This window comes from Anomalospiza imberbis, assembly GCF_031753505.1.
Source record: "Anomalospiza imberbis isolate Cuckoo-Finch-1a 21T00152 chromosome Z unlocalized genomic scaffold, ASM3175350v1 scaffold_283, whole genome shotgun sequence".
Lineage (NCBI taxonomy): Eukaryota > Metazoa > Chordata > Aves > Passeriformes > Viduidae > Anomalospiza > Anomalospiza imberbis.
Window position 1 is genome coordinate 106,874 of NW_027099367.1, and position 11,934 is coordinate 118,807.

Sequence of the window (11,934 nt, forward strand, 5' to 3'; positions counted from 1 at the left end):
TCTCCCTCCATGCTGCACGGTTTCTGTAGGCAAATACAGCAAAACTTACATGTCAACATAATGGAGCAATACAGAAGCAAACAGAAGCATTCTGAGCCATTTTTCAGAAGAGAAAGGGGATGGTGAAAGCTAACACAGGGATTAAAACACAGTGATTTCTATGCAACAGGGTTGATAAAGGACTGACCCAAATTTGTAGAGAGCGCGGGACTCCAGGGCGGTTTGGAGGGATGAGAGATCTCTGAAGTCAGGTCTTAGAAGATGTGGTTTATTAAAAGGGATGAAAAGCCCTGCTTGGAGTTGCCAGGCGTAACTCGTGGCAGGCCCAGGGAGAGAGGGAGAGGGAGAGAGAGGGAGCGAAGGTTCCAGGTGAGGGTCCCAGAGGAAGGTCCAAGAGAGCGTCCGGTCCCTCGGGCACACCTTATCAGGGGGCTTCAAGGTGGGCTGGAACAGGACTTGGGCCAATGGGGTCCCAGATACCTGATACTTCAGGGGAGGGTCACAGGTGTGGGATGAACCATACATTGGGGGTGAGACAGAGCATTCCATTTGACCCTTGGACCTATCTGCAGGTAAAGGGCATTGTTTAATCAGAAAGGGGGATTGCTTTCAACCTGGCTATACTATTGTTTTCTAGTTATTCAGTAGTCAAGGTTTGTTATTTCAAATCGAGTTCTCATCTCAATGTCTGGATTTTCCAAATCTTTTGCCAGGCAATCATATTTATAAGGTTTTCCTATTTCATCTTCCCCAACACAAATTAACAAGAGGGATATTTGTTAGAGCTACCATTACTCATCACACACTTTAAGCAACCCGTACCATCAAGCCCAAAGCTAATATGGCTCCGTGTTAAATATTCCTGATGGATTACACATCCTTGCGTGAAGATGGAATTAGGATTTAAAGCCAGTATTTATGCATATACAAGCATTGTGCAAGAGCATTGCCTATTCCAAATGGAAACTAAATATCACCTGCACAGGGTAAACGCTGCAATAACATGAGTACATTTCTCCCATCAGGTTCACAGGCAGCTTAACCAATTCTCTGCTTGCAAATAATCTCTTCTGGCATCTTTTGGGGCCCTAAACCAGGAATGTCACACCTAAAGACTGTGGGACCATGAAAATTCCTCCCGATACAAACCAGTCTCCAGGTGACACAAGTGACTACGGCAGCCTCCAATAATGTAGCGGGACCCAGGTTTGCTGTGTTCTCTTTGTCATCGTGGGTTTGTAATTCAGACTCACAGAGGGGCTTGAGTTGGAAGGGACCTTAAAGACCCTCTAGATCCAGTCCCCTCTGCCACGGACAGGGACGCCTTCCACTGGAGCAGGTAACTCAGAGCCCCTCCAAGCTGTGGCAAATACCCAAGGACCCCTTTTTCTCTGTTTTGCAAGGTCAGCTTTCCATGCTCACATTCACAGATGGCTCCAGTCTCACACAGAGCATTGCTGGCTGGTCACTCTTATCTCCACAGCCCAGTAGAGATCCTATTTTGGATGGCTCTCCCTGCTCCCAAGGCCCCAGGGAGCAGCCACTGCCTCTCCTCTGTCACCCGAGGACACAAGGAAAAACGTCTCACTCAGCTTTGGTCACAATGAAGAGACTAATTTATTTCTTCTGACTCCAATCATTTCTAGTTTTCAAAAGGTGACAGTGGATTGGAGGGTGAATGTGCCACCTCTCCAACGACACTGGAAAAACTACCTGTCTATCAAATTTCTCTGCCTCTATGAAGGAATGCAAAACAAGAGGTTGTTTACAGAAAGTTGCGTGAGAAAATTCTCTACAAGAATGTAAACTCAGAAGGCTTTAGAAAATCCTGAGAAATCAAGGCAACACTCCTCCTTCTGCTTTCCCTTCCAGGATCAGTGATTTCCTGCCGCTTCCTCCATGTCTGAGACAACTGAAAAGATAAGGGGCTGAGGATGCAGCTTCTGGCAGAGAGTTGATAACACTCAGCTGAGTATTTTATTCTCCTGCCACTGAGCTGTCAGGCTGCTTACACAAAAAAAAAATCCTCCTGGTGTGGAAAGGGGCTGGTGTGAGCAGCAGGAATTGTTGCTGGCTGGAACATTTCAAAGAGCTGGACAAAAGAAACATTTTGTGGAAGGCCACCAGCTGCCCTCTGTCAGCAGCACAAGGTGTGAGGTCCCCCTTGAAGGCCATCCCTGCACAAGGACAGCCTGGCCTCCTCCAGTACCCAGAACACCTTTCAGGCTTTCGGGCTGGCCTCGTCCCTCACTCTGGAGAAGCAGGTTGCTGTTGGAACTCTCATAGCCACAGCTCCCGGCTGGATTGCCGTGTCTTACCACAGACAGCCCTGGAGACAACAGTACAGACAGGCTCCATCTGCAATAAAAGGGGACTTGGGTCCAGCTTTTCCCTTGGACCAGCGTGCAGCAAGCACACCTGGGCCTCATTCAGGTCTGTGTGGGCTGGTAGTCAGCTTCTGCTGGGAATTTAAAGCTTTTACCCTACTTTCCACAATAAAGAATGGAGCAAACCCAGCTGCACCAAACCCCAAATTTCACTCTAACAATCACAATTTTCATTTTCCTCTATTCAAGCCTTGAAGAAAACAAACTTTACTTGAGTGAGCTGGAGGCACAGTGTCCTCCAAGATCATTCTTGAGTAGGACAACATTCCAGGGGAAGCCTGGCAAAGCCAGAGTTTACTGATGCTCAGGAAGCTTTGCAAAAGCTTCCACCTGCAGTGCTCTTGCACCCTCCTGAGCTCCTGGAGCCCTCAGTCACCCCAGGCACAGTTTGGACAGCAAGGGGATGGTTCCGTTTGGGACATGTGGGGACAGGAGGAGGGAAGACTTTGCAAACACTGTCACGAGGGCAGGGCTCTTTTCCTTTATGGTGCTAAGTGGTAGTACATAATCTTTGAGTTAATGTCAGGTGCTGAGGGGCACAAATTCTCAGTGAGAAGGACAGAGTGTCTCCACTCACACAGCAAGGTAAGTGAAGGGGAAAGCGCAATCTATCTTTCATGGGAGGTGTTCAGTTTTAAACAAAATATTTTTGCAGGAGACGTGCCTAGGCAGCGGTGACTGAGAGCATTTTATCAGACTCACAGAGCATAGCCACATCTGCTTTGCCACATTTGCTCTCTTTTTTTCATGGTGAATGATTTCTGCTGCCAGGGTGGCTCCTGCTTGGAGTTCTACTCCCAGTGGAGTCCCGGAGTCTCCTCAGCAGGCCTTTGCAGCGAGTTCTGAGCCAACGCGTGGCTCTGCTGCCATCCCAAATCTGCCCTTCCCTTGCCCAGCCTGAGTGCAAGTGGGGCATGTGCTGGGCATGGCTGGAGATTTTCATGGCCAAACTCCTCCTGCATTTACATCTGCTCCTGGCTCTGGGTGGCACAAATCACAAAACACCCACTGGAGTTGACAAATGGCATTTCCTGCAGATTGCTACAGCCGCACTGCTGATCGACAAACACACGAGAATCCATTTCATCCATTGGAAAATGTCATTTATTACAAATTGCTACACCCACACTGACAATACAGAACTATACAAATCTCAATTTAGGTTAAAACCAGGAATTTATTAGATTATTACAACCAGTCTAGGTAAAAATATACAAATACCAACTTCAGTTAATAAAACTTAATTTATTGCCAACCTCTACAGCAACTCACTATACACAAAGGTTAATTACGTGTTTAACAACTTAATTTATTACATATTTCTACAAGTGTAGAGCCCATATAGAAATACAGAAATACGCATACCCTCTCTAAATAGCCCTACACTAAGAATTCAATCAATAGACTTATACAACAATGCCCTCCATACATCTTAAAATAAAATTAAATACATATGTACATGCACATATATATAAATGCATATACAAGTATAACAGTCTACAGATGTAAATATAGATTAAACATCACATGCTACATACAACAGATATACATACATTTATATCTATCAATAGATTAGATATATAAACCAAACCTGTCTATAAATATACAAATATCACTGTGCTAAGGTAAATACCCATCCAACTGCATAAATACAAACATCACTGCAACATAACTTTAAACAGAACAGCAAGCAGAGGGATCCCAGCTGCCCCATCTTCCAAGCCTCTCCCTCGGGCTCTTCCTCCCGTGCAGAGCAGCTCTCCTGGACAGGGACGGCAGATGGCACAGCTGGGAAGCAAAGGGAGCACTGAGTCAGTATGGGGACGTTTTCCTTGGCAGCAGCTGCACTTCCATCAGGGAAGGGAAGAACTCAGAGCCTCCCCAGGAGGGTTAGAAAGAAAAAGCAGCCGAGCGGGCCAGGCTGTGGTGAGCGCAGCCGCGGCGGGACTGTCCCGCAGCCCCGGCAGCCCGGCACAGCCGGCACAGCTCCCGGGCCCTGCCGGCACAGCTGCCTTGCCCAAGGACAGCCCCTGTGCCGGCCGGGGCAGCTGCGCTGAGCAGCCCCAGCACGGGCAGGGCCCGCTGCTGCCCCGCCGGGCAGTGCCCACGGCCACAGCCCACGCCACCCTCAGCCCCACCCTGCCTCCCCGGCCCTGTGGCCTCACCCGGGCTCTTTCCAGCGTGGCAGCAGCAGGTCCCCGTTCCCTGCTCTTGCTGCTGGCCTTCAGCTTCTCCCTGCTGGCTCCCGTCAGTCTCCGGCTGTCCTCAAGGTCTCCGCTGCAGCTGTGGCAAAAGGGGAGGCTCTGCAACTGGTTCCAAGGCCTGGCAGAGCTGCAGTCCCGGAGCCCTCTGTGCTCCCTGCCGGCCCGCTCCATCCCCTCAGCCCCGCCATGCTCTCGGCAAAGCCCCAGCCCCCTTCAGTTTCTTCAGCCCCTCACAGTCCTCTCAGCCCCTCAGTCCCTTCTGACCCATCCCGTCCCCCTAGACCCGCCACCCCTCGGCCTGTGCCACTTCCCTGTCACCTCAGTGCCACCATCGCCCTCGGCTGCCCCACAGCCCTCAGCCCCAGCAGCACCTCAGGGTCAGCGTCCCTTCAGCGTCACCGCCCCCTCAGCCCCCTCAGTCTCACCGTCCTTCAGCAGCTCCTCAGGGGACAGTGCCTGGGGCCACCGGCAGCTCCCACCGCTCCAGGGACACCCGGGGCTGGAACTGCTGCTCTGCCCGGCCCGGCCGCCAGCTCGGACCCAGCACAGGGACAGGGGACACAGGGGGCACGGGGGAAAAGCAAGAGGTGAGGGAGGAAGCAGAGCAGGGGAAGAGGTTAAAAAGAGGCCTACACCTATACAGATACCAATCTATGTAACTAAACCCCCATATATCAATATAAATATGCCTATCTACAAATATAACTATAGATATGTAAATGTAACTATACACATGTGTAAATGCAACTATGGACATCTACAACTATAAGTGCACATCTAAAAATATAAATACATACACCTAAAACTAAAAATAAATTAACTAGACAAATATCTATGTAGATAGATAAATATAACTACATAAATCTATAAAGAAAACTACATATATCAATAAATATAACTATTCACATCTATAAATATAACTAGAGACAGAGGAATTCTACCTGCCCAATGGTCACAGGCTCTCCCTCTGTCTCTTCCTGGCACACAGGGCAGCCCTCCTGGACATGTTGATCACACGGGATCTGGGAAGCAAAGGGAACACTGAGACAATCCTGGCCCTTGTGCAAGTGTCCCTTGAGAACCAATTGTCCTTCTATCAGGGACATTAAAAGACGGCCTGAAAGGCAGACTCTCACTTGGCAATTTCAAGCCTGCTCTATAAAGAACAGGGATCCTTCCAAGTTGTCAAAACGGAACTGTGTAACGTATTTAAGTATTCTAATAAAGTCTCAGCACCCACAGTGCAAATGGCACCCACGAGAGCTTGAAACACAGACAGTCCCAGTGACAGAGAGACCACAGTCCTCACTGAAATGGCTGAAGGCTGCTGGGGGCTGAGGTATGAACCAGACTGGGACACCCAGCTTGGTGGCACAACTCCCACAAGGTCAGGTTTATTCCCTGCTCTCTTGCCACAGCAGAGGACTCAGTGCCCAAGCCTCTGGCGAAGCGTGGAGGGCAGGGCTCGGGCAGGTTGTGCATGTGCCTTTGAACTAAAGGCACCAGGAAACATCAACCCTGCAGACAAGAACTCAACTCTTCTCGTCTCCCTTCCTGCCAGAGGCAGGCTCAGAGCAGCCGTCTCACACCTCTCTAAACCAACGGGGGCTCTGTCCTTACCAGGCTCCTCGGGCTCTGGGGAACTGTTCTCGCAGCTCTCGGTGCCAGATGAAGTTTCCTCTGCTGCAGCCCGGTTCACAGGCTCCCCTCCTGAAGACTCAGGGGCAACATTCATATTGCCCTTAAAAGAACAATAGAAAAAAAGAAAACTAAGGATTATTCAGTATTTTGCTGGAATCACATCAAAGATACGGTTACTCTCCTTCTCCATGTAACAGCGTTCAAAAGCTTTCAGCCCAGCCTCTTCCATTCCCCTCCAATGGGTTACCTGAGCAGAGGGAGACCTTTCAGGCAGGGATCTCCTGATCTCCCGGATCATTTGCTCGACGGCAAAGCCAAGATCCACTGGTGGCAATTGCTCTTCACCAGGTGCATTCCAGGCTGAGCCGGAGGCCGTCGATGCTGCACAACCTGCACTGCCAGGTGGAGCGCTGGGGGCTGAAGTGCCCAAGGTGGCTGCAAGAATCCAAAGACATTGGTCACACTCCACAACGTGGCTCTGGGACACAGATCTCTGTTGCTGCCTTGGATCAACCATCACAGGAAGCAGGCAGGAAAACCAGGCAGAGAATCTTTTGCCTTTCTAGGTGCCCCTTCTAAATAAGCTTGAGAATTTGGGGCCGAGAAGGACAGAGCCTTGTGGAAAAATACTCCAAACAGTCACTTTTCATGACCTTTTGGGGAAATGCAAGGCTACAACTCTTTTCCTACCTCGCGGGTCGTAGGCTGGGGGCTGCTGCTCCCTGTGGAGCTGCTGGAAGCTGCAGGGCTGGATCCTGAGCACCTCCCGGTCGATCGGAGGCAGCTGCCCCCCGTAGAGCTGCTGGAAGCGGCTGCGAGGCCCCTCCCGCCCGAGCGGCAGCAGCGGCTCCCCGTAGAAACCGAAGAAGCCGCAGGGCGGGATGCGCAGCAGCTCCCGCTCGGCGGGCGGCGGCCGCTCCCCATAGAGCTCCTGGAAGCGGCTCGGCCCCTCCCGCCGGGCCGGCACCGGCCGGTCCCTGTGCAGCAGGTGGAAGCCGCAGGGCGGGCGCCGGGCGAGCAGCGGCCGCTGCCCGGGGGGCGGCTGGAAGCGGCCAGGCCGGGGGCTGCGCAGCTCCCGCCCGTCCGGCAGCGTCCGCTCCCTGTGCAGCAGCAGGAAGCCGCTGGGCGGGCGCCCGGGCGGCAGCGGCGGCCGCTCCCTGGAGAGCGGCTGGAAGCGACTGCGCCCGTCCCGCCCGTGCGGCAGCGGCCGCGCCCCGGGGAGCTGCTGGGAGCCGCGGGGCGGGCGCCTGCGGCCCTCCCGCCCCGCCGCCGGCCGCTGCCTGTTGGCCGCGCTCCGGCGCCTGATGCGGAGCAGGAGGTCGGGGCGGTCGCGGCGAAAGCAGGGGTTGCTGTAGTGGAGCCAGCTGCCGGCATCGCCCGGCGCAGCTGAGCCAACCCGGCCCGGCACCCTGCGGAAGCCGTAGCGGTAGAGCTGGCGCACGAAGCTGCGGAACTGCGTGGCCCTGAAGGTGTGCGGGGCCGGGCCCCGGGCGTCGCCCGGGCTGAGCAGCTCCCGCTCGAAGAGGGAGCGGTGGATGAGCAGCCCCCGGGCCCGGCTGTCCCAGCGCACGGAGCGGACGCGGGGGGTGTTCGCCAGGCGCCACAGCTTGGCGGGGAAGGCGCTGGCTCTGAGCCCGGCGGGCAGCGGCAGCTCCGCCATGGCGCCGCTCGCCGGCTGTCGCCACAACGGCCCCGGCGCAACGGCCGCGGCTGCGCCGGCGGCGCGCGGCCTGAGGGGGGCGCTGCGCTCGGGCCCGCGCGCGCCCAGCCGCACTGGGCGGGGCCGTTCCTGGGCTGTTCTTGTCAGGGGCAGTTCAAAGGCTGCAGGCGCATTGAGGAAGACATTCTACCTATTTGCATCTCCAACCTTTGAAAAGCCCTTGTGTATGAAAAGCTCTGCATCAGCACCAAAAGCTGGTCACAGTGAGACCCAGACGAATTAGCCTCAAGAGCTGCTGTTTGTTCCCTGCTCAGGGCTTGTTCTCTGATTTTGTGTGTCTGCTCCTTCCAGTGCAGGAACACGGGGAAGAGAAATTAGGATGTAAAACAAAGAAGTGGGATCCACAGGCCTGCACCTTGGAAGGTATAATAGATCTGGGATGGCCCCACATTCCTGACAAACTTGATGGGCAAGGCACTGAGGTCACTTCCGTTGCCTTCCCTTCCCCTGCCTCCCCCCTTCAGATGATCAGTTTTCTAGAAAGAGCTTTTTCTTTGTGTAGCATCTGGTACCTCACAACCTCCAGCGTGACTTGTTTAGAACACGTGAATATTGCTCCTATCATCAAAACACTAGGAAAGAAGTATTTCAGGCCAATTTTGTAAGTATTTTTGTCAAGGCTTTTATGTCCTTATCTCTACACACAAGCCCAGAAACATATTATGAAAAAAAATGTAAAATGTTAATCATATCTTAAACAAAAATGTTTTGCTTCAAAGCTCCAAACACCAAATCCTTCAACAAAACAGACCTCATCTAAAAGCAAAAATAGAAATGGAAAACTGTCAACCACCTAATAACTACTATTAAGCAAGTATTATTTCTGGTGGCTGTCTGAGGAGTTTCTCCCATGTCAAATGCAAAATACGGATTGCTGTGAATTAGTGCATCACCAACTGTGCCTTTTCCCAAAAGACTAAACTTACTGCTGCCCGACAAAGACATGCTATTTTCTCCTTCAGCCACTGCTCCAGCCTGATCCCCTGGGGACAAGAGATTGCTGTGGGTTTCTGTGGGAAGGGGAGTGGCACAGGCACATCAGTGCCTGCAGACTGTGGCAGAGGGGAGGATCTGCTGTGACAGCAGGTGCACGGGAGACTGGAGATGAGGTTTTTTCTTTCTTGTCTAAGACACTGAATTTAGAGAATGTTTTCATAAAGAATACTGTCACCGCTTTACTTTTTTTACCCCAATACTTACTAGTCCTGATAAATGTTAATTACTTCCATACATTCTGTTTCTCGGTGGTTTAATTAAAAGCACAGAGAAACTCAGTTATTTCAGAAATGAGCTTGAAATAAGCTGTTACTTTAGAACAAACCCAACATTTTCATTGTTTCTAAGTGTTAAAATTATGTCCACCTAGGGAAACTCAGTCACTTCCAAAATGAGCTTGAAATAAGCTTTTGTTTTAAAACAAAACCAAGACTTTTTTCTTGCTAAGGGAGAACAAGAGTTTCCCAAACTCCTCCGTGGAACTAATACAAATTATTTGAAGTATCCATTTCCTGCCAGGAGCAGAGGGATGCCAACCTGGGCAGAGTTCACACAAAGCTCATTTCAGTAGAAAGGTGATACAAGAGCGACTGGGGACGGACAGAGGGGCTTTGCAGCTCTACTGGGGCTGCACAGTTCAGGCTGCTGTTCACAGCTGTAAAAGGAACTCCTGCTGCTCTAGCCAAGGTGTTTGAAGATGCAGACAGTTGTCAGGGTCTGTCCGAAAATCCCTCATGTTTGCCTCACGACTCTCTCCAAGGACTGAGACCCTGGACCCTGAAAGTAGCTCTAGCCTGGCTGAGGTGGAAAGTCTGCCAAGCCTTAAGGACTGGTATGCGATGCCATGGGAACTCAGTGCTAGAACAATGGACTGGTCATGGTGGACTGAGCCCTAATCAGTTCGTCCTGTACCTTCGGTCCTGTACCCTTGGTCCCGCACCGACGCGACGGTTGCGACTGGTTCCCAAAACAACGAGTCCACACCCACCATGTAGCCAGGAGAGCTGCCGCTTTGGCCAGGTGCCACCCGCTTTGAGGAACCCTATAAAAGACTGAAGGAGTTTTGAGGACTTTGTCCGGACCCCACCTGGAGAAGACAGCCTATGAGCATCTCGTCAAGCTCCGAGGGCCTCGTCTCTTCAGACTGGTAGCTATAATCCCCTTCCCCTCTTACTCTATCTTTCACTCTATCTCTTTATTTCTCTCCCACTATCGCAGTTGTTGGCACTAAATAAAAGTGCATTTTTGTTTAAGCAAAGTGTTGTGTCCCCTGCTGTGTCTTTTGTGCTTTGAGATCTCCAAAAAGAACCTATCAGGGACCCTGCATGCATTTGCGGACCCTGACAATGGGTCCCAATGAGGGACACGACTGAGAAAGTGTCCCCAGGCCCCAGGCAGAGCAGAGAACTGGAGACACTGATGACAGGTGGGGACAAAGAGAAGCCAAGTCTTGGTGCCCTGGGGCACAGCAGGGTCTGTGCCACCAAGGGCTGTCAGGAGACACCTTGTCCTGAGGCACTGGGGCCTCCTGGAAAAGCTCCAGCCATGAAGTTTTTGTGCCATCCTGGCCTCCTGTTCTCTCCTCCAAGGAGTCCATGAGGAGCCTGTGTTGGGGATGGACCTCAGTGGTCCCATTTATGCTTTGAGACACTTTGGGGTTTTCTTCTGACTTTGGCTCCTGGAAAGTTTTGTGCAATCTCCTCTCAGGCCCTGAGGTTCAAGGGCTCAGCTCCAAATGCACCACGGGGCTCATGAGGAACAAACAAATCCTGAGAAACCATGGCTGTGCCTTGATTTCCCTCTTGTCTGAGGCAGTTCATCAGGAAGATTTTGTATTGGCTTTGCTTCTCCAATTTGAGATTTCTCGGCAAATGTGTTAATTACTGTGGTGGGTTCAGTGTTGGCTAATTACCAGGGCACTCACTAGAATATACTAACTAATTTCTTGCTCTGAGATAAGATTAGGAGAAAGGCAAAGTGGGCTCAAAACTTTAAAAGGGTATAAAGAAAAGTTTATTTATAGTAAGTAGAATAAAGAGTAATAAGAATCAGAACAAAACTTTCCGAACACTTCCTCTCTCCATACAACCTGACAATGTAAAGAGACAAAACCTAAAATTTTCAGTCATCTTTCCACCTCTAGAATAGTCTTTCTTCAGTTCACTTAGGGAGAGAAGTTCCTGTTGTAAATGTTATGTGGACTTCTCCACAAGAAAACAGTTATCTCATGACTTTTCATTTCCATGAAAAGCAGCTGCCTGCAATGGTGAAGTCCCTCCCATTTTTCACAGCTTTTCCCACAGCTGTGTTTATGGGCCATGCCAACTTATGAGGTATTAGTTTACAGATGAGCTGTTTAAGAGCAAAGGTTCTCTTCACTTATTTCTGAAATCATCTTCATCTCTGGAAACAGAGGTCTTCGTCTCTCCCTGGGGGCATAGGTTCTCATCACTCTGCTGTCTTTCATTGTTCAAACTTCTCATGGGATCACAGCTACTTCAACATTTCCTTACATTAGCATGGAGGCCTTTGCTGAACAAGTCATCTGCCAATTCTTTTCAATGTGTTATAGGGAAAAAGAGAGTCTGATGTATCAATTACATCCTTCTCCATAGCGTTACCAGAGGATTTCAGCCCCAAGATCAAGGCATCTCCTCATCCCTCCCATCTGGGACTCAACATCCTCTTCACTGACCTCGGTGTCTTCATGTTGCTCCTGTGTGTGCCTGCACTTTGTCCTTTTCTCTCACTCGAGGGAGGATGGAAGCACTGGAAGAGTCAATATCTCAGCCGGGGCCTGCAGATGGTTCCGTGACCCCGGCCGGGCTCGGTACTTGCGGCCGGAGCTGTTTTACCATGGAGGTTTCTGCAGCGGCTGCGCTGGGGCTGTGTCAGGCTGGGCCGCGCTGGGGCAGGGCCAGGATCTCAGCAGCCAGGCCAGAGCACAGCAGCAGCACGGCCGGGGCCCATGGCTTCTCCTCCCCCT

The 11,934-nt window shown here is 51.4% G+C and overlaps 1 long non-coding RNA gene across 1 annotated transcript; it reads right to left on the bottom strand.

Moving 5' to 3' along the window:
- Positions 1-4,108: 4,108 nt before the first annotated feature.
- LOC137465636 (uncharacterized) lies at positions 4,109-5,223 on the bottom strand. Its single transcript, XR_010994738.1, has 3 exons — positions 5,017-5,223; positions 4,553-4,670; positions 4,109-4,175 (listed from the first exon to the last, which is right to left on the bottom strand). It is a non-coding gene; the product is annotated as an uncharacterized lncRNA (long non-coding RNA).
- Between the last annotated feature and the right edge of the window lie 6,711 nt (positions 5,224-11,934).